This window comes from Larimichthys crocea, chromosome XI (genome assembly GCF_000972845.2).
Source record: "Larimichthys crocea isolate SSNF chromosome XI, L_crocea_2.0, whole genome shotgun sequence".
In the NCBI taxonomy this organism is placed as follows: domain Eukaryota; kingdom Metazoa; phylum Chordata; class Actinopteri; family Sciaenidae; genus Larimichthys; species Larimichthys crocea.
Window position 1 is genome coordinate 4767855 of NC_040021.1, and position 24050 is coordinate 4791904.

Here is a 24050-nt window from a genome sequence, read left to right on the forward strand (position 1 = left end):
GTTGGATAAAAATAAATGAGTTAGTGCAGTCTAAACACACACTTATGTTTTCAGACCATGATGACTCAGGTCTGATACAGTAACAATGAGATGCTTGAAACTGTTTGGCTGTTGTGCTAAGTGTCTGTTCTCTATGCTTCTCAGTGAGCTTTAACTTGTGACCTCCTCTCCAGTTTAATTAGTCTGTTTGTCACGGGTTTTTAAGTGTTCCACTCAAAACGCCCTGCACACACAGATGATTATTTTCCATGATTCTTCTCAGGGCTGCATGTACAGACTGTGCTTGGTTTGCATCTCCATTTCTCTCCTGCTACCTTTGTTGCACCTGTTAGGACAGGACAAAATACAGACTTATACTCTGAATGGTACACAATGTGAGGTGATGCTCCCATCATCTATCAACCCGAGCAGAGGTCTAATCAGCAAGAACTATAGAAAGCAGCTGAGTGGGAGTGCATGGCCTTAAAGGTTGAACTGAATTTGAACTCGTTGGAGTATGTTTCGTGGGGGGATTTTCTTTTAGCTTTTCTGCATCCACAGCTCCATCTTAGTATTCTCCAGGGGCTGTGAATTATTGGTTCAGACTGACGACGTCTAAAACATGATTTGATTAGTGCATTAAGTAAGTGGGGACTAGTACTTAAGTTCCAACAGCCACAAAGGGACTTGGACAGGGACAGCTGGGGGAGGGCAATATTGTTAGCTGGTGCTTATCCCATCTGTGATTTGTGCACTCTCTATTTACTCTGTGACTAAGTACCTTATTTTGTGTTGTCATTCAAGTTATGGGGTACCCAGTGGTGGAAAGAGTACTGAAAATCTGTCCATAGGTATAATGCTGTTACATTCCTGACATATTACTCTACACTGTAGACGAAGATAACAAATTTTATCTGGTAAAAGTTATTGAAAATGTTTCTGAACCTGTGTAGTATCCGTTTCTCTCATTGCATTGCAAATAAACAGCCAGACCACGGCATAATCTTTCTCTATTTGGTTTCTGTTTCTCCAAATCTTCAGTAAATTACTCCCAACGGCTGTACTGCTTGGGTCAGTGTGGTCATGTCGCCTGCTGCAGCTTTGTTGGTTTTTTTCATCGTTTTGATTGACCCAACATGATGTCTTCTTGCCAGATTTGCTTTGGTACAATATATATATATATATATATATATATATATATAATAGACACTAAAACTAGGTCACGAACCGGCCGCAGAGCTCCACGCCCAATCGGTTAACATGGGCGCCAAAAAGAAGCAGGCAGTGCTTCAGGACACTTTTCCAGGACTTCCACCTCCTGTGTATGCGTGGCAACTGGCTACAGAAAGGCAGATGAAATACTTAAGTGAGAGCAAAATTGGAAAAAGCACTCAGTACCCAAAGAAATGACATAATTACAGTAACGTGATAACACAAAAGCTGCACTAGAACTGGACCCACAAAGGAGAGGCAGCCAATACTACAAATAATAATATGGCACAAATGCAGCACTGACTGCACATGTAATGTGAACAGAAACTTTATAAGGGGAAGTAAGTTAGCCTGTCTTGCTGGCTGAGTGATGGTACCTTCCAAATGACGAATGATTTGAGGGTACAGACTTAAATCATGTAAAATGGTACATAACCATTGCTGTATTAGCCTGCTACATATAGCAAAAACACCCTGTATGAACATTAAAGTATATGCTGTATGACATGCTCCAGTTAGTAGCCCACCACATAAGTTGACAGTCTCCTAGCAACACCGGCCCTGAGATGTCAGTCAACAACTGCCATGGTATGCCCTTACCCTGAACTCACTATACAGTAATTATGTATTTGACAAATGCTTTTAGTCAACATTTCTAAGACCAACCTTGACAGAACGTTCTGGATGGGATGCTGTGCTGCATAACTCAGTAGACCAACATTTTCCCAGAGCTCCTTCAATGAAATTCTGTGAACTTGACCATCAACAGTACCAGCAAAGAATGGCTACATCAAGGGGGATCCGAGGTTCCTGCACTTCAATAAGAGACTAATAAGGATGTAGGGTCCAAACGCTTCAAACAATGAAATATGTTCAATGGCAGGTTGCTGTCGTTCAGCAGAAGGCAGAGCGGTTTAGACTCCTGGAGAGGCACTGCAGTGTCAAAGTCATTCACAATCTGATTTCTGGGTCCCAGGTTCAGGAAAGCATCCAACTGGGAATCACTTATGAAGTGTCTGGTGATAACAAGTGGTGCTGAGGCTTCTATCACAAGCAGACAGATTCAGCCTGAGTCCAAATGCAAACGCTTTGCTGCTCAGAGGGGAGACTGAATCCAAGCCACTGGCAGTGTAGGCTGTTGGCTTGAGGGTTTCCATGTACTTGTGGATGGCATGAAAGAGAAAGGGGAAAGACAGAGGGAAGCCATCATTAGTGGACAGAGAATACAAAAGAATGACCAAAAGAGAAAAAAGACCTGAACAAGAAAAAAGGCCTGTGGCATATTCTGGCACAAAATAATAAGAGAATAATTAAATTTAAGAATTCATGAATAAATGGTCTTTACAAAAATCATACCAGTGCATGAAACTCCTACGGCAAAAACACCAACAAGTTCAAACTATGTGTTTTTAGATGACAAACTTGGTAGAAGTTCTCCCAGAGTTTAATTGCTCTTCAACTAAATATGATACTTTTGCACGTCTGGTCTGTCTGACAGTTATTATATCATTCACAGCACATCCAGGACCTTGTGACCAGGCTGGCATAAATGTGAAGCATGGAAGTTCATTCTTTGCTCTGCACTAAAAGCTTCGGTGAAAACTGTTACAGAAAAATTAACAACTGAGTTCACATGTCAACAGATCCATCCCCATGAAGTGAAAAGCTCGTGAGTGAACTCTGAGTTTGGATTACTCAGATCTGGACTACTATTATTAGAAGCTTATCTTTATTTAATTGGATTTTTTTTTTCCAATGACATGCAATATTTTTTGGTAAATGTCTCCTAATTCAAAGCGTCACCTCCTGCTGCTCTCGTCTGATATTTAAAGTTTAGCATGAATCACTTTGAGGCTTTTATTGCAAAGCGACATTGTGTTTATAAATGAGGGTTTTGGACTAACACAATTTTGCTTACATAAGAAAGGCCCTTTTCACAATTTTGGCTTTTCAGCTGCATGGTCTGTTTAACAAATCGCAGGATGAACTGATAAAGAATCAGCAGAGATGCTCTTCCATATGAAAAAAACCCCCTCCAAATTAAATGATAAAAGATCAAACGATCAAAGGATGAAATGATACAATGTAATGTTTGTCCATGCCCTCTGGAACCACACATAAAAGTGTTTTTTGGGATGACAGTCTCAGAAAACTGATCTTGGTTCACCATTGATCACTTTTGAAGTTGTGTCTTCAAAGCTTGTTTTGGGAGCAACATCGCCCCGCTGACTCCTGAAATTTGCATTACCCTGTGCATGTTTTGGCCTTTGCATACTGTAAATAATATACAAGATTACCTATCTGGATCAATTTAATCGCATTAGCATTGGGAAAGCAATCCTGAATATGTCCAATAGCCAGCAACTGTTCAGGTGCAGCACTCAAAGTAATGATTACCTGCAGATCTATCAGAGAAATGCCATTTCATATATCTGCTTCTTTCATTCACAGTTCAAAGCTATGTTTGATGGCCGCCTGCCTGCCTGCATGACCTGGATTTGCCATTTTGGTGCCTCCCGACTGAGCTGTGGGAGGAACAAGACAAAGAATGGTGAATAAAGTCATGGACGGGAGACAGAGAGCAAGGGATAGATGTGACTGAACTGTTGATTCAAACACATGAGACGGAGAAATTCGGATGGACAGAGAGAAAGAAGCGAGGAGGGGCAATGCAAAGAGACATGCCATGTCTTGGAAACTCTTGCGTCGCAGCTGGAAGTCCATCGCAGCGATGAGAGATGAAAGAGATGAGGCATTTTTTGAAACGAGCCCCAAAGGAGACCGAGGGGGTAGAGAGTCAAAGGAGCAAGATGAGTTGGAAGATGAGGCGAGGTCATGACTGGAATGTGTGACTCAGAAAAGTTCGGCATCTTCAAAAGATGTTTAGTCAGCTTTTAAGCAAGACCTCTGTCATTCCGGAAGGAGGAGAGTGCTCGGAGAAAACTCCCCAGAGTTTCGCCTCGGTTGTCCAAATGTGAGTTCAAGCCATACGGAAAAGCACAGACCATTTTTTCTCGTCACTGCTGTACACCACTTATCCTGACTTAACGCCATGTTGAGCCTTGTCAAGCACCTCTAGTCCTCGTCTGAGTGTCTCTGGGGCTGTGATGGGGGTATCATGCCGAAGCACAGCACAGCACAGCACTGCGTAAGTGGCTATCTGGGAGCACTTAAGACTCTCCCTCTGCTAATTACGTAGCTCTAATTAGCTCGCGGGTAGAATCCAGTAAATTCCTAATTGTCTATTGACATTATGCAATGAGCTGAAACAAAACCCTCTATCTCAGTTACCGTATCGCCTCACCAGCAAAAAATAAAGGCCGCTGAAAGTGTCAGTCTTCGGGATTTGAAGTGCTGTCGCAAACACAAGCACACAAAGGGAAAGAACGCAAATATTCATATTCAGTATTCCAATCATGAACTTTTCAAAGTCAGCAGAAGATGTGAAAGACTCGGGTCTGTCAGAGTTAGGCAGAAACATTTCCTCATTCTCTCTCTCTCTCTCTCTCTCGCTGTCTCCGTCTCTGTTTCTCTGTTTGTTCATTTATCAAATCCAAATTAAACGAGCTTTACTGCAGTAAAATACTCATGTTTGAGCAAACAGAATAACAATATGAAGTTAATGAACGATACTTAATTGCCATAAAACAAAGACATAAAAATCATGAACAATAACAAACACCATTCTGCAGCAGTTGATCCCACAAGCTTTTCAAGGATCGTCAAATGCTCTGTACAGTCTGTAGATATATATATATATATATTTTTACATTTATTCTCAAATCTTTGGATATAATAAGAATTTGCACACCAACAGAAGTAATTGACGCGTGTTCTTTATGCTTTTAATCCAGTCTCTCTCTCTCTCTCTTTCCGCTTTGCAGGTGGAACTTTAGAAGTGTCGGCAGCGGCTCGACCGAGCGGTCAGCTTTTCAAGGTAGATTTCGCCGAGTATATAATCAGCTTCTTTTGATGTCGAAAACACACCCGAAGAGATAGCAGGAGATGGTTTTTGAAGCTTTCGGTGTGCTTATGAAAACAACAAACTGCCACATTTGAGAACGGTTCCCTGTTATCTTCTTTTGGCACAGAACAGGGATGAAAAGTGCTGGTTATTCAAAGTTTACCGAGACTCAGCTGGGGGAATACATCCTGTTCATACAGACGCCTTCCAGGGTTATGATATGAGGCTAACAGCAAAGAGCATCATGTTTAAATGTAGTCCTGTTGAAATGAGTCTCATGTGCTGTCTGTGTTAAATGACAGACGTGATGATTGCAAATGTTTATTTATGACTTGAGTGTAAGTGCTGGTAGAAAAAACACAGAAGGCTAAAAGCCTCTGATGATGATGAAACGTTACTAAAATATTTAAGCGCATTTGCTGATGACACGGTAACTAGCTGGTGATTATTGCCAATACAAGATGTTGTGGGGATGTATGCATATATATATATATATATATATATAGTATTATAGATATCTAATATAGAGATATATATTATAACTGCTGTTGTGCATTTGTTGTCTCAGGAAGTCCCCCGCTCTGAAGTTGTTTTTGTCACAATAACACGATGAATCAAATTCGGCGAGCGCTGCAGAGCGCAGATTCAGACAATAATCTGCTGAGTGGACCGTTAGCTGACATTAGCTCACGGGCCTGTGTTTTTTCACACGGTATCTTCTGTCAGACAAGCTGCAGTTTGGTATCAACACCCCGTGACATGTATGCCCTGTTTGTCTTGTGGGACAAATCTGCCAAAATATAAAAAAATGAATAAAAAAATAGACAAAAACTGACTTTACCGAAAACTTCTCCAAACTGAAAAACTGTTATTCCCAGTTGTTTTTTCTGTTAGTGTTTCATATTTTTTATTTATTATTTTATTGTTATTTCCAAGTCCAGTCCATCACCAGGTGAAATAGCTTTAAAACTGAATATATTTTCCCCAACAGTCTCAGCTGTACTCACAAGAGGCACAAGAGGAAAATAACTGGCCGGGCATTTGTTTGGACATTTAAATGCTACTGATTTATATCATGTAGGCTTATATGTTAAATAAAAACCCTACTATGTCTACTACGCCGCCGTCTACTTAACGATGACAGTGAAATACGATTGCTAAAGTGCCCTCTTGGGTTCCCGTATGGTAGTTAAATCATGAAAAAGTGCCCTCTCTGTGGACGAAATGTGATAAAGTGAAGCATTATGACTTTTTGCGCACTGGTGCTCCACCACGCCGCTGGTGCACCGCTGCCCCTCAAACATCCAGACAAATACATGACGGGCAAAAAGAACGCTGGGTCCGGCTGTACTTTGTTCTTTATGTGTTAATGAGCTAAAATAAGATAAAAGCATCAGAAGAGTATTTCATCTTTGCTCACCAACCCTACACATGATATCATAAAATCTTATAAGCAACTAAACATGTTGACCTTTTCTGTTTACGCCACAAATAAATGATATGAAACTGCCACGGATATCTCTTAACACTTTCATGTTTACAACATAATAAACCCTTCTGACCTTTACCATGAGTAGTTATTACATAAACTTCACTATTTCCAGGCAGAAGTCTTAAATCTACACAGATGCTTGACACTGAAACCAAATTGAAAGCTGAATAGACATCAGATTTTCAGTTACGTCTGACAATGAATCAACTACCATAACCTTATGATATTGTCCTGAACGTGTAAATTAAATTTCATTCAAAGAAAATAAGTGAATTAGTGAACTTGTAAACGTTTGTTAATACAGAGCTATTAAATGTGAAATAACTGTGGAACTATACCTACAGATAATATATATAAAAGGAAGATTGATAGGATAAAAAAATAACTGAATCCTCCAATGTTTCTCTGAATCGCTGAAGGTCAGCTGCTGTAACTTTTCCGTGTTGTGCAAGAATTCAAAAACTACAGATAAAAAAGATTTTTAAAAAAGATTTCCAGGTGGGTGCAGAGGACATAAAACATTTTGGTAACACCTGAAGACTCTCGACCATCTGTAGTGCGTTATGGGGGAATTCTTATAATGCATTCATAATGCTTTATGACTGCACTTATAAACATGCATAACGCTTTAATATATCAATATATGAGCAGTCTTGAAACATTATTGATGTGACTTTAATAATGAATTATTAAAGTGTCCGGTGGATGCTCTTGATTAGTTATAAACACACCTCAACAATCAACTGTAGGAAGGACTCGTAGTAAGTTACAACAGTCCATGCAGCGTCATGAGTGATCAATGCACAGTACATACTGATGCATCTATAATAATGCACGCTCCACGCTGCATGTATTTTCATGCATTTGAAAAAAAAAAAATCTGTGGTGCATTGTGATTGTTATGTAAAAAGTCAAAATGTGTGATTTAGGAAAAAACGTTTTGTGCAAAACCTAAAAGAGAAAAACAAAACGTTTTGTCGAGCCTTATTTTCACTGCGGGATGAAAGCAATGAGCTGTGATGTTCTAACAGACCATCGGAAACTGTGTATATCACTGTTATACCCATTACAACCCCCTTTTATAGACACACACACACACAGACGTGGGTGGGTTCAGTTGTGCCTGGAGTTACGCAGGAATTATGCTCTACAAGACACGTAAGTACTCCTGCTGTCTTTTAAATCCATCTTTTAGCCAAGTTACAGAGATAATATGTAGGTTGAGCTGCAGGCTAGTCAGACATGGAGTTATTCATCATCAGAGACACATAGAGAGTGACAGACAGACGTGTAGTGCTTGTCAATGTCACACCCAATCAAATCAAGCAAAAAGGCGGGCTTTACTACTTTATTCCTTGTTGTCAAATCACGACACATGGAAGAAGAGGCGGGGTTCACCATATTCAACATCCGCTCCGTATCCAGTAGCACAGCAACAGCTAATCCAGTGTGTTCACCAGAGAAATAACCAATTTAATCAGGTTTAATCATTAAAAGTGCTGAGTCACTGTCGAGCAGAACTGGTGATGACCGAGCTACCCCTGAAAAACACACGCATTTAAAAACTATAGGTTGTATAGTTGAAGTGACCCGACAACGAGCATCCTAAAACTGTGCTGAACACGTACGTATGCAACTTGTGTAGATAAAGTTAGAAATGTGACCATTGAAGCAATTTGAAATTGGTCAGTTAATACAGGAGTGAATGCAACAGTTGGGTGGCACTCCTGTCACGTGGAAGCCAAAAGACCCAAAAGCGTACGTCCGTTTACTTCCAGAGTGACAACTCCACGACCAGCTCAAATTTTTATACACACTGACATAAAGATCATATATAAAAAGTGAAATTTGCGGGACGGCGAGGAAGTCGAAGAGAATATTTTTAAAAATATCTTACACCTTCTCTCTGCTCTAGCTTTGAACATTCTGCTCAATACGCCACCATTATAAGTCAAAAAGGCATGAAACTGTAATAAAAAATTAAAAGTAAAACATATTTCAAAAAGCCGGATACAAGATTGACAGTTTAGAGCCTGGTGAAGTCTGAAGATGAACGTACGCCGAGCATTTTAAAGTGGAGCAGGTTTCAAGAGGATTTGAACACCGCTCCTCCTTTTCTTACATTGGAAAAATAAAAAACTTGAATAGATACAGAGGTTTAGCTGTAAGCATGCTGAATGAATGTGACTGCATTTGTTGTGATGCAACTTTTGAAGTCCAACCTTGACAGACTGGAAGGAGGATTAGAGAATCGGAGGGCGGTTGTTGGTTGGAGTGACTAACAGAGTGGGCAGAAAGTAGCATCTGTCCAATATGCAATGCACTTCGACTGCAGTTGTGGACTGAATTTTAATGTAGAGTATGTGCTCGTGGACAAAGTAAACACAATTCTATTCAAAAATACCAACAACCATGACACTGACGGACGAGTACTTTTCCCGAAGTATCGCCTGAGTCTAGCCAGTACTTTAAGGTCTTGTGGGGTCTAGCGAGAGCATGGCGTACCATTTCTTGCAAGTTCATGTGTGGTACTGGCCTGAGGTCGATTCTGGAAAACACACACACACACACACACACACACACACACACAGTTGTAATTACACAAAATAAGTCAACCAAGGACACTTTAAGTGGCTCGGCACGATACAACATTATGATTTTTCGTACTTAAAACTCGTCTGACTTACCATTGTTAATTAACTGTGGTGCTAATTACGTAGGAAGCTCCCACCATTCCCGAAGGAGGTGTCAGCACACAGCTTGAATTGTAGATACCGTTACCATGAATCCCGAAAAGGATCCCACTGAAAGTTCCCCTTTAGCTGAAGGAACTTTGTCTCAAACGTTTCATGTTCTTTGGATGTATATAACACGTCCTCCTGCAAAGATTGCATTTAATACTGCGGCTAACTGCAGGAAGTATCTGGTGTTTACTGGTGCCAGTTGGAGTGAAAATCAGATTCCATCGAATATGACCGCATTAGTTAATTTACTAACCATTCACAACATCGGACAACCTATAAAGAAAACAAGAAAATGACAATGTTTGCTATAAAAATTAAATAAATCTAACTGAACATGCCATGCCAAAAAATGATTCTGGTCTGTTTACTTGCTTCTTGCCAGATCACTGTCAAATATTACAATCAGTGGATCAATACGCCAGGACAATATTACAGCTAGAGTTGATTATAACTTACCTCTCTTCCCACTGGCTGGTGCAGCTTGTAAAATGATTTCATCATCGTCTAAAGCCAAATAAGTGAAATAATAAATGTGTCACTCACGCCCTTAAAATGGTTGTTACCCAATCCTCATTTCATTAAAATATATTTTGGCAGTATTGAGATAATATTGATGTTAAAATGTCAATGTTGTAACCGAAAATGACAATCAGTGTCGTGTTTCCAACATATAAACTGTGACTGCTGTAAAAACGTCGAGAATTTTCAACCTCAACCACCCAGCGAAGCGTCTCTTTCTCACCAGAACTCGATGTTAAGGTAACAACTATTTCTATCTGGGGACTTGTCTTCTTTCCATTAGTATGTGAAAGCTGGTTTTCAGCGATAAAAGCACACACACGCTGAGTTTTCACTTGTGAAATCACTGATGTTTGAAATAATTTCTTGGAAAATCGCAAAAAGGCCTGTTTTATCCGTCCTTCCATCTGTCCTTCCCACTTGCACGTTCCATTAAAGATTATTTAAATGAGAAGATGTAAATCTGTGAGTTCAGGAGCTCTTGTGCAGGAGCACCTATTAGCATGTTTGCATTAAGTCAACATGAAGAAGAAGATCACATGAACAGCTTCTCTCCGGTGCTGCTTTAAAATTTCACTTCTCTTCCTGCTGCTTAACCCTCTTGAGGAGAATGAAGCATTTTTCATGCTGTACGCGTCGCGAGCACAAAAGGAAATTTGTTTTTCATTTCACCTCAAACTGAATTCTCATTCATTTTGTGCTGTCAGTGACTGCCCAGGACTCAAATTATTCACTCTGGCAAAAAAAAAAAAACTTACGTAAGACTATTGTCTTTGCATGTAAAGCATGGCTGCTCAACGTGGGGCCTGCAGGCCAGAGGTAGCCCGCCGTAAGGTTTAATTTGGCCCACCAGATGTTCCTATGTAAAAAAAAAAAGCTGATTAAAAAAATGTTCAGAGGGTGGCACGGTGGTGGAGTGGTTAGTACAGTCTCCTGGAGGTTTCTGGTTTGAACCCCTGCTGCCTGGGTTCTCCGACTTCTTCACACAGTCCCAAAGACTTAGAGTTGAAAGATTAATTGGTGCCTGTTGGGATAGGCTTCATCCAAGTGTGTTCAGGCTGTTTTAATTTTTGTGAGGTAAAAAAATGATCTTTAAATATGCTAGACGCTTCATTTCTGCAGCCAGAGTGACACTTTGTGCACGGAGTCAGTCAAAGAACTTGATTTGAAGTGTTTGCTTCTTCGTCCGTGGTTTATCGTGACGTTTCAGCCTAGGCCTTCAAAGCAAAAAAAGTTTGGGCACCCCCGAGCTAAAACATGATTTTATTTATTTATTTATTTTTGATATTTGATGGAGGCAACTGATTCGCTGTGGCGACCCCTGACGGGAAAAGCCGAAAGGAGAAGAAGATTTATTTTTGATATTTCAATTGAAGCCGCCTAGTTTGACTAAGACTAAGATTAAAAGTTGCAACTTCACTGGTTGCTTTGCCTGATGTCTTACTGAATGACATGGGGAGTTGACGTGTGAGGAGAGTTTTGCCCGGATACAGCGGCGTGAGTGGAAGGTTGCGTTTGACAGCACCATTATTAATTCATCGGTGTGTTTATGAATCTCACTGCAGTTACTTTTTTTCAAAGCTCGAAAGCATCTTTCTTGGTTTGGCATGTGTGAGCAGGCACACACGTGTTTGTGTGCTGGATATATTTATGAATGTCCATGAGTGTGTGTGTGTGTGTGTGTATTGGCTTGCTGGTATCTCTTGGGGCAAAAACAACACTTCCACTAAAATACAAACACAGCAGCTCTGCAGAACCCACCGGATCGCTGCAGGTGTTCTTCAAGGTGTTAATCACCCACTGAGACCAGATCTGAGAGCTGTCTGTGCGCATCTGTGTCGGCACGCATGTATCCATAGCTGCCCGGTCTGTTTGCATGCACATGTAAAACGCATCTACATCACAGCAAACTCAGCTTTTCACCTGCATTGTGTCCGTGTGTGTGCAGAGTTTGTGAGGCCGCAGGTGTTCTGTCACAGTTTCTCTTGCTTTACAGATGTCACCCACCCTGAGGCAGTACCTACTGGTCATTCTGCACCACTCGGAGCTGACAGTCCTGCTTTGATATCAAATACCAACTCCTCAGCACAGAGCAGCACCACACATGGGGGGAATCTAATAAGTTGAGAGGTGTATTAAGTTCAGAAATCTGCCCTGAAGCGTTACCTTTTCATTGGAACACACACACACACACACACACACCCCTCGAAACTCTCACACAAACACACATTATGCATACACCGGGGCCCCTGAGTTCAAACTACGGTAATAATTCAAAGTAATTACCAGTGAGAGGTGTCTAAAAAAAATCCCTTTAAAGCAGCTTTTTCTGCCAAACACCAGCTCAAAGACATAATTACTGCGAGCACTCAAGGTACATTAATACTGGCATAGTGAAAAGATTCACACACGCACACACATAAATACACATGCAACGCATGCTTACTGTGTAAATTCTATGATACATGATATTCTGTGTCTATACGTGGCCGCGTTTGTATCCTTTTTTAGACGAAGACACAAAGTGAATGATGAGTAAAGCTCCGATATTGGCAGCAGGTATGGCAGCTGCATGTCAAAGGGGTTGCCATGGTGACTGGGCACAGTCGGCTCTGCCATCCCCTCCCTCGCCTCCTCCCTCCCCTCGCTGTGTGTCTCTCTCACTTTATCTCTTTCACTCACTTTTTTCTTTTTTTTTTTTGTGCTTCTAGTTATTTCGTCTCATACCAGAGGACGGCTTTTATATCACTGTGGTGGCCTCGACAAAAGCGTCGCCCGCGGAACATTCTCAGACCGTTATGACGCTCGTAATTAACGTGCAGCAGCACAACCTATCCATTCCTAGTGAAAGGAAGAGTCTGAAGCTTTAGCCGGCACTGGCATCATGCCTTCATGTCTTGATGGCTTTCTCCCCCCCCCCCCCTCTCAGAACACCATAATTGGGGGCGGGGGGGGGAACCGGAGCGAGGCCCAGAGCAGATAATCACATCCTGACAAGAGAAATGATCATGTTCAGTGGCAGAGCGGGGCAGTTGCGCGTCACCGACACAAATGTCACGCTGCTTTCTGCTCCCTCGCCTTACACGCTGAGGTCATGTGCCTCTGTGTTAATTGCTTTGCCGTGCACTTTGTGACTCTCGGATGCTGCGGCGCCCCCCCCCCTCTTTTAAAATCTCCCGAGATCACAGCCAGTATCTCACAGCTCTGTATCCTCAGAGAGTTTACAAAGACGCTGGTTTCTTGGCCAAACCCCTGCTCCTTGATTCTAAGCTGGACTCAAACTCAGCCGCATTTATGCAAAGGCTTCCTTTCTTTTTCACTGTATTCACAGGCCTGTCATTAATGCCATTTACCATGGTCTTTAACCCGCTCGTTAACACAGTCGATTAGTGCAGAAGGGCTAGGACAGGCTAGGACGGTGGCAGAGCATAATGGCTAAATGTCAGCCATATTCTGTCTGCAGCGTGAGCCCGTAATGAGAGCGAGGGAGCTCTGAAAATAGGAGCTATTGCTTGTAATGGGAGTCTCACGCAATGACTCAATGGGTTCTTTGTCTTGCTGAGCTCCCATACAGGAGCACGGTGACACACACACACACACACACAGTCACACTGGCATACTGACGTTCAGATAGATGCAAAGCTTTCGTTTCCACTCTCGCAGTGAATTCATGCACACACGACACGGTGACTCAGAAAGACGAAAAGAAAACGAGACACACGCGATCATTTAGTGAGCACAGACACACACAAACACACAAACAGATATACCCCGCAAAGAAAACACACATTTTGGGTATATGAACCATATTATGCACAAACATCAAATGAACCCAGCTCACATAACTTCTGTTTTTTTTTTTTCTTGAAGCAGGGTGCAGCATGCTAAGAGAGGTCTTTCTTCTTTTACAAATGAGGCTGTGGCTTAACAGAGGACAGTGTGGAAGAACAGAAAGGTGCAAAGAGCTGCCACAGGGAGTCTTTTGGGCCGGAGTTTGTGATGCACTCCCATGTCGCTCATGTCTACAGACATCACAGTGTGTACCAAAACAGTCCTCTGTGCCTCAGAGACATCATTTGCGCCTTGAGGACCCACTAGATAAAATGTTTGGAAGTGTGATATGATGTTTCAGAGCACCAACAAAAATCAGTCCTTTGAAACGCTGCCCAGAGGATTAATGTCAGATCTGCCGTCAGACCACGGCTTCGTGGTTTGTGACTTTATCCAAAAGCACCCAACAGTATTTTTAGTCATGTTGGCCTCAGTTAGAATCCCAGCTGGATTACTGATACATAATATCTGGCACAAGTTTCTTCCACACGGCTGCTTTTAAATGTCTTCATGTGCTTGTGCTGAAGACGTTTTCTTATATTCATGATTGAGAGCGCCGCCGATGCACGAATAAACAGCCTGCTGTTGAACGTCATTATGAAACATCACTTTGTTTGGTTGTCGACAAATACAAGTACAAACACAAGAGTGCGATAAGTCAGACTCTTATTTGTGAAGAGATTTTCCATTAGGAGTTTAGTCTATTACTGAGCTACTGAGGGATTGACCCAGGTGGACGCGCTGAACCTTCCTCTCTCCTGGCTGCGTGTTGCACTCAGCCTTGAAACCACACGTTGTCCTTGATGCAACAATGATGCTTACATACTGTAGAACAATATTTGTTGACAGACGGTTTCTCCATCAAACCAAACACTGAGCTTTTGTTCATTTCATTGTTCCATTCGTCCTTCAAGCACCTGACATCAACAGTAACTTAACATCATTAAACCTGTGGACTGGATGATTATACAGCGCCACGTACAGTACCCACAGGAAAAGACAACGTCACTGTATTTGGCTCTTACAATGCACATACGGATGATGTCAAGGTTCGAGGATGACTCTCTTAGAGGACTTAAACGGTACAGTAAGCTAAGTTCTTGGTAAACTCAAGTCTTGAGTCTCTTATGGCTGTGATGAATGCCTTTTATCTACTGCAACCCTCCGACTGCATAGCTACAGTATATAAAGAATTCAAAGCATGTACTATCATCACTCCCTGAGATATTAGCACACAGTGTCAGCAGGATTGGTTGTTTGGTTACAGGCTATTGCGAAACACAGGAACATCTTTCCCTTCAAAGTTAATAACTGTGTTTTGCCTCGTAACATGAACATATACTGACATTACTGCTGCTGTTGCTTTATTAAAAATAAATCAACATAGACAACGTTGCTCAGGGTAGCAAGTAATACTTCATTATTAATAGCCACACAGTAAGAGCTATACTGTAAGTAGAAGAGTACAATCATATTGTGTAATTGCAATGTGTCTCCGAATAATGACAGCTTATGAACTGCCGTAAATTAACACATCCCTCTAGACTCTCAAACACGGTGGTAACGGTAACCTAATAATAAACGCCAGTAGATTGCGGCAGAAAAATATAGATGAATATGTTACCCAATAATTTTTATAGTGATGCCGAAGTCGAAGTGTTCAAAATATTCCAACTATTTGAATCAAGTTAACCTCCCTCAGATGCCTGATAAAGTCCAGTGTGGTCGATCCAGCATCTTTTATTTTGAAGATGTTGTGTTGTGCAACTCCAAAAGTTCTGACAAACGGCACAGCAGCTGCAGGTGTGCTCACCATGGTGGTGTTGTTGCAGCTTACAGTCATCTGTGGCTGCACATACCAAATGTGTAATTACACATGATAATAATGGAGGGGGGGTGACAGTCTGCTCATCGTAAATCTTTTGAGGACAATCCTCAAGTGTGTGTGTGTGTGACTTAAGTGTGACTGGGCTGAGAGAAAGTGAGGTTTTATGGCCGACGGGCATAATTATGATTTGTTTGGTTTTTAGTTTGTTTGAACATTTGGAGATGTCAGTCTGTTTCTGTGATCACTGCATTGTGTTCCAAACACTGACAGTTGTCGCAGTTGCTGTGTGCCAAGAAAGTTTAAGGCATCTGTGTTACTGGGTCTGTAACAAATCCACGTTGGTATCCTTCTCTGGCTGAATCCTTCCTGCAGATGAACGGCACAAAAATACTCTGACAGGATTTTTTAGTGTTTCCTTGGACCTAATGACTTAAATCCTGAGTAATTCCTGTGTGTTCTGTATTGTTTGGATGCTGACATATAACTCAGATCCTTGACACTACATTGTGTTGGGTGTTGGTATGAAGGATTGGAGGCCTGCTTCTATTTCTGTGCCTGGATAGTAAAAATAATATATAGTCTGCTAAGTCATACAGTTGGATCAATAAGGTTAGTTAAGGCAAGACATATCAGTACAAAAGGTAACTACTTTTTTCCATATCATATCATACACCAAGCCGCAGCATTCAAAGTTGAATAAGTCACAACTCTGGTATGTTCATGCAGGGGTTGTTCAACAACCGACCTCAGGCATATCTCTCAAGTACTGGCAAAGTTATACAGCTACCAGCAGCATTTTCCTACTGATAGAGTGGAGCTAACACACCTATAATACTGGATATATTCCAAGTGGAATCACACTCTAGACAGGCCTAGTTTCGTTTGAGAAAATGCCGCCAGGGCCAAAGCACATCCTGTGCAGTTTCCACTGTGGTCAGCATGCTTGGCTGAGACTACTAGCCCCGTGGACGAAGCACAACTTCCTACTCTCCTACCACCACCTGGAACATCTCCAGCTCCAGGGATGTTTGTCAAGAAAGCATTCACACAAGAGGGGCAATTTGCCAGATTCATTGTTCAGCTGTAGATCGCCAAGACCGGTAAGGAGGACAATGAGGATGGGAAAAAAGAGAAAGATCAGGTCCAGTATCAAAGGACCCAATTCATGAAGGTGATTTCTGGGGATGTCAGTAGATGTCTTGGCCAAAACCCCCTCCTCGCCACCCTGTATTCTCACCGGGACTTATTTTCAAGGATCAGCCAACCCACCCGCTTAGCTGCCATGCTGGGAGAACATGAGGCAGCAAGCTTGTCTCTCCTGGGTGTTCTCACATCAGTCGAGGTCCCATACCGAGACCCCCGCAGGTTCCCCTCCATCGTCTCTGAGCCATTTGTCCATGATTCACCTGACAGCGGATGTGTCAAGTTGCTCACGTTATTCACAGTGTGTGTGAACGCAGTAGTGTGTAATTTGTCGGGTTTTCTCGAGTAAAAAGGGTTAAAAAAAAAAAAAACATCCATTAAACTTCACTAAATCACTCCACCCGACTTCTGGGCCTCTCTTCCTGTGTGAGTCCGGGTGCTGCTACTTTAAACGGGGCTTTGATTGTCAGATGGACTGATAACCCCTCTGCCTCCCTTCCCAGCAACTGTCAATCACCATGGAGCCTTGCGAACCACAAGGAGTATTAGAAGCTACACAGCCAGAAGGCAAGAGAAAGAATCACACACACACATATAGAAAGACAGAAGTAGAAACCCATTAGAGGTCCAGCAGGCAAATGCATTGGCTGAACTCAATCGAAATCTGTTTCAGCATTTCTGATCATTAAACTAATGCCCAGAGTTAGAGATGGGACTCCATCCCCCCCATTGTCTCCATTAATCTATTAGTGTCTATTGACTGGTCTAGTTTCTTGCTCGGAGATAATCATGTTTCCACAACGCGCCCTATTTACTCTTCCTTCCCTTTGCTGATCTGACAGAGTTGCTGGTTGCTGAGAAAGGCTAACATGCCCAAACTGTCACATACTGTGTGTTCGTACTCTGCTGGGTCTGCGCCACACCGTCGTAGTCCTAATACTGTTGATGAGAGTGTGTGTGTGTGCGCTCGGCCTGTCTGAGCTGCTTAGCAGAGAGACGATTTAACCAGAACAATGGTTTTAAAATGGATATCAATAAGTTATCAAGATGTGATTAAACAAAGCATGAATGTTTCATTTCTTTTGTGATTCCTCTTCTAAACACCCATGCTGTTCTTTGCAACAGTAACTGTAGGCCTAATTAAAACGTGGATCTGACAACAAAAGCTTATTTGATACATTTAATTAATAGCACTTTGACAGATTTTTATGAAGTGAAATGAAGTTTTCAGACAGAAATGGTACAGATGTAAAGGAGGTTTCTCTTATTGACAAAGGCACAAAAACATATCCCATGACTCTGCAGCACTTTAGTGCCTTTTAGCGTTGTTTTGGCAACTGTCACTGCTCTCATCGGTGATGTTCCTCCATTCAGAAGTCAGCTTTCCTGAAAGCGAGCAACTGGCTGTGGAAGTTGAGATAATCTCCCTGGAGGAGTCTGTGAAGAGCAAGACTCAAAGCTTAAAGGAGAGCTGGTGTAGCTCAGTTGCCTGCTGGCCAAAGAAATGCAGTAATGCGGGTTTAATTTCAATGAAATCACCAAGATTCAGTGGATTTTCTTGCCAAAGGCCAAGAACATTTGGATGGTACCTTAGTTTGAAATTCAACTTTGGTACTTGCACCATTGACCAAGTGGAAAACTGTCTAGACGGTGCTAACCTTTTATGGAACGGAGGGATCTGGACAGTCCAAAATATTAGCCAACACCATCCAATTTTATTTTACCCTCCTCCTGCAGAATAAGAGGCAGTGCCAACAGAGCTCCATTTCTCTACGCAAGACACAAGCTGTGACAACGAGGCACTGTATAACCTGCAGGTATTAGAGTATCAGAGCCTATTTTGCAAGGACATGGATTCATTTCTTTGTGCCACTTTTTTAGTGTGACTAACAAAATCATTTGGCACCCATTTAAAACTGTTGCTCACATTTTAATCTTTCATTCATGTGAATAGTTACGTATCATTTTGTTCAGATTAAAGTATCAGGCTGGCAGTGGCTGTAATGAATTGCCAACTTTTCTTGTGTACAGATGAATGAACTCATTGTACATGCAACCCTACCTGCCATCACATATTTCTAACAGGATTTTTTTCAAATTTATTTCCCCCCCCCCCCCCCAGCAGCAGCAGCGGAGGGTGAATTCAGCAAATTAATGGTTGCACGCTGCCTTTGGTGACGCCTGCCCCCTTCATCAAATTCTAATGACAGGATTGTGGAAAAAGCCAGACAGGATTATACAAACAAAGAGTGGAGGTGTGATGAGGTGTCAGGGCAAAATCGTCAACATGTGTCAGACGCCCACCACTAATTACGCAACCAAATGTGTGTTTGTGTGTGTGTGTGTGTGTGTATAAATGCATGTAAATTACATTCATGCATATGTCTACTTATGCATACATTTTGTGTTTTATTGATGTGTGTGTCTGGTATTTAGAGCATTTGAGGGCATCCGTGCATGTGGGGGAATGTGTATGCCTCTGAGCATGTGTGTGTGTGTGTGTGTGTGTGTGTGTGTGTGACAGTAATAAATGTGGCGAGAGGGAGGTGGCAGCGGAGAGTGATGGATTGTCTGTGTGCTGAGTCTCCAGGGACGGACACTGCTACATCCTACCAGGGAGGGACAACTTAGAGTAATTGGGTCACTGGTACTGGGAGGAGAGTTTCCACCCAGCCATGCTTTTAAGTGAGAGAGCGGCGCAGAAGGTAAGGAGAAAGGAGAAGAGAGAGGATAAGCAGCGAGGTTGGAAGAGGGATAAATAATGAGAATGTGGTCTACAGGAAAGAGACGAGCAGAGGCAGAGCAAAGCAGAAAAACAGGAGCGGGAAAAAAAAATGGAGCAATAAAACAAAAAAAAACAAAAAATCAGGGAGCAGAAGCACAGTTGGCAAGAAATAACGCTGCTATTTTGTTTTGTGATACCTCCTGAAAAAGCTACCATGATTACAAACAGCTCTGTATTGCAGGGTGTTCTTCTTCTTCCTGTGCAGGGTTGAGGATAAGTTTTTCGAGCCTGCATGGCCTCCTATCAGGAAATATGCAATATGCAAAAGAAACGGCTGAGGTAACTCTTACATGCCTCTTCTGTTCTTCTTTCGCTGAAGCTCAGCGGTTAAATCACATCAAACTCTCCTTTAATGAACACAAAGAGGAGCAAAAGACCGGTCGGAGGGGGGGGAGAAAAAGGAGATTCTTCGGGCCGCTTATTGGTTCTGAAAGGGAGACTCAAGAGGTCGGGTAAAGAGAGTCAGCGATGGAGGAAGAAGACAAGAGAGAAATGTGGGCGTCCTCTGCTGCTTTGGCAAGACTGAAAGGTCAGAGATTGAGTATTGCGTAAATCTATCACTACAACGCCGGAAGGCTGATACACTAGAGCTGGCTGCCACCCTGCTGTTTCTGGCCTTGTCTCCTACTCTAGCCTGATCAGGTCAACTGTCTCTTCTTTCAGGTTTATGAAGATATACTGGATACGAAAATCTCCCATTCTGTCGAATTTGCATCTTTCGGTCAGGTTTATCCTCGGCTGCTATCAGCCTCTTATTGCGGAGTGATAAAATACAGGTCAGGTGAGGTTGAATCCCTGAAGCCCGGTGCATGCTGGGATAGGTCCACAATGACCCAGAATAAGTTTGGTGGAATATATTCTATGTGACAAATGCGGCAGAAACATAAACAGGTCAAGGCTCTTTGGTGGCGACACTGCTTCTAAATCACTGTACATGAAAGATATTGTGTTCTGGAATTTCTTGTAACTTTGGCATATACAACAATATAAATGTATTGTATCTGAAATGTAAGTGAAATGTTGGCTGACAAAGTGTTTATCGGTCCAGCTTTAGTAGGAAACATTTAGCTCGAGGTCCATTTTTTTGTTCGTTATAATTTGAAGTTATCATTTATATTGTTTTTTTTATCATTGAGAGAGGGAGCTGAGGCTGAGGTGGGTCCGACCTCCACCTCCTCCTGAACACATCCAGACACCAAACCTCAGTTTGCCACCAAAGCCTTTAGGGATACGCAAGCCAGTGCATTCAAATCGCATCAGGAAGGACATCCAGTGTAAAGAAGCCAAATCAAACATGCAGATCATCGGGATGGGTGGGGCACTGGCTGCCAACGAGATGGATCTGCTGTGGTGACCACTATGTGGAGCAGCAGAAAGAATATTAACATTAAGCTACATTTGATCTAAAATGCAAACTGAAGAACAATAGCTATCACTGAATTCTGATTTTATTGGTCAATACGGGGCTGCAATGATTCATCATTTCAAAATTAATCTGTTGATGTCATCATGAGTTCCTAAAACCCAAGGTCATGTCATCAGAATGTGTCGTCGTGTGTTGGCCCAAATATATTCAGTTTAGTGTAACATATGTACAATATATATTTTATTTTATCGTATTTACTATTGCTTTTTTGATATTTTATTATGTATATTTTGCTTTATAGTATATTTTTATTCTTTGTTGTCACTTGTCACTTTGTGTAATGCTGCTGCTGCACTATAATTTCCCAGCTTGGGATAAATAAAGTATATCTATCTATCTATCTATCTATCTATCTATCTATCTATCTATCATAACAGCAAAGTCTCAGAGTACAGAAGCTGGAAAGTCATATGAAAAATCATTGACAATTAATCTGAAATTAAAATTGGTGCTTGTTAGAATAAGAGTGTACAAATCTTAATCCTCTGAAAGAAAGGAAATGTAAAGAATGATGGATTTGAAGGTTCAAGGAGGCACATTATGTAACATTAATAGCTACTTACCAAACAAAACAGCATCGGCTCAGCAGCTCATGAAGACTCATGAAAAAAAACATGAAGCGATTTATGAGAAATCGAGATGTGAGCGGATAATGAAGACCGATCATACATTTTCTGCACCATCATTTCAACAGAGAAATATATAAACGGATAATATCATTTTGGAACACAAAGCTTCGTTTTACTTTTTGAATTTTAGGCATTACTACACTGTTACACAGAGTGACTCGCTGTGAAAAATGGGAGGCAGAACGCAGACTTGACAGAAAGGTCAAAACCTTGATTCAAACCCAAGATAAAGCAAATTTTGAACAAGAAACTCTTTTACTTCTACATCAGTGCTCTGTATCTCCCATTTGCTCTTCTGTCCTTCACCTTTTCTTCTTCCCTTTATCTACGCCCGACATCTTTGCTCCCTTTCTTATTGCCCTCTAATTATTTCACCTCCGCTCCCCCGTCCTCCGGAAACGCTATCCATCATCTGTTCAAGCAGCCCCTCTAACCTTTTACTGTACCACTGCTTTTACAGCTAAAACGAATGCGCGCTCATTTACAAAGGTGCCACTCGTGCAAGTGGAACTTTGATATTCTTAACGTGTATTTCTCTGATCTTCTGCTTTTCTAAATTTAATCCAGTTATTGAATTTGCAAAATGAGTAAAAAAGCCCCACAAAAAAAAACACATCGCTCTGATTAGCTGTTGCGGTTTACACATGCATCTAAATGAATTTTTTAAACCACAAATTAGCTCGAGCACAACAATTCATAAAGCATGCAAGTTTCATACTTCATTTGGAATATCTAAACATTTAATTATTTCAAATCAGCCTAATTACCAAGATCTCTTTAAGTTTTATGTGCAGCTATCCAAAGAGACATTTAGGTTCTTTTACTGCTATCAGAGGGCATGATTTATGATCAGTCAAGCAAATATGAGCTGCATGGTCAATAAAATTCATTAACTCAAGACCCGTGGACATGAATTGACTTTGTGTCTCAAATGAAAACCGGCTGTCAGAATTAAGAGGCCCTGAGTTTCGAAAATTCACAAATGAAGGGAAGAATCCGATGAAATATACATTTATTAGCATGTAATACATAATAGTCTCTGATGATCTGCCGTCCTAATTTATGGGTCTGCGAGATCGAAGTGTCACGGCTGGATGCCTTTTTAAGTGCAATTCCCTACAGAAGGTATTTATTATTAAAGAATATACTGTAACCCTTGTCTCGGTGATACCGTTTTTTAAGTTGTAGACAAGAATAATAAATAATAAACTCTCACCTCACTTTACTCCAGGGAAGCAATGCGGTGACACAAATAAGAGCTGACCTGTCACCTGAGAATCAATAGCTTTTAAGGAAAAAGTTTGCTCCAAAATAATTTTCTGTCATCACCAGCTCAGCTCCATTTCCAGCGTTAATACCTCAGAGTATTTGAGTGTTTTGCAGCAGGATGATTGCACTATGGATTCAAAACTCCATTATTTACCTCATGCTTCCCGACATTTTACTCTCTGGTAATAACCTAATGAGCCTCACTCTGCACCAGCGAGCAGAGCTTTTATTCAAAATGCTCAAGTTGTTTGATGACACTTAAACTTAAATCTACTGTTGAAGAGCTGAAGTGAAACTAAGTCACTGTGTGAATGTTTTTAGCCACTCTAGTGCGTCAATCAGTCGGCGCTGACAGAAATATGTCAACATAACAACAATTGAATAGATTGCCATATAACATTTTATACAGATATTCATGGTCCCCAGATTATGAGGATGATCCCCTACTTTTGTAACCCTCTTACTTTCCCTGCAGTGCCACTACGAAGCTGACATTTGTGGATTTTCTTGAAATATCACAACAACTATTTTTCAGTGAAATTTTGTACAGATATGCAGGTTCCCCAGAGGATGGAAACTCAACAACAATTGGAAATATTCATGACGTGGCGAACACGTTTCTCTCACGGACATGTGAAAATCTTAATTTACTGATTTTTTTAAACTTTTCCACATACCGTTAGCACCATATAAGGTAACTATGATGCTAAACATGGCGGATTTGCATTGTCTTTGTAAACATTGTTAGCGTGCGAGATTAGGATTTAACTCAAAGCACTGTGGTTCCTATAGGTACGAAGAACTGGCGTCTTCCACCTGTGCGTGACGGCTACCTCACTGCTGAGAGCTGCTACCGCCTGCACAGATTCAATACAACAAAAGCCAAACAAGTTATTTAAGTTTTAATATACTAATCGATTCTGTTGAAACTAGATCATTTAACTGAACCTGATCTGGAATTGAGTTAAATCACAAACATAGATACTAAAACTGCAGTGAAAGGCGTATATGTAGTTGGCATAATGTCTCACTGATATTTTTGCTGAGAATCTGTCACAAAAAAACAATAAATAGGCGAGAGCTTTGCTCCCTAGTGACTCATCGCAGACGTACATGGAACATGTAACATGTTACACACACGGGCGTCCCGGTCATTACTGCTTGATTCCACCAGGCATGGCCGCGATGAGCTGGCCTCCGTCTTTCTATAGGCGACGCTTGTTATTATC

General features: G+C 41.5%; 1 long non-coding RNA gene across 1 annotated transcript in view; it reads right to left on the reverse strand.

The window, feature by feature from the left end:
- Positions 1-252: 252 nt before the first annotated feature.
- The window catches only part of LOC113746813 (uncharacterized), a 40547-nt gene continuing 16749 nt past the window's right edge, over positions 253-24050 (reverse strand). The window contains exons 4-6 of the long non-coding RNA XR_003463130.1: positions 1858-2351; positions 1208-1318; positions 253-325 (exon numbers count right to left, since the gene is read on the reverse strand). This is a non-coding gene — a long non-coding RNA (uncharacterized LOC113746813). The remainder of the gene's footprint in view (positions 326-1207; positions 1319-1857; positions 2352-24050) is intronic.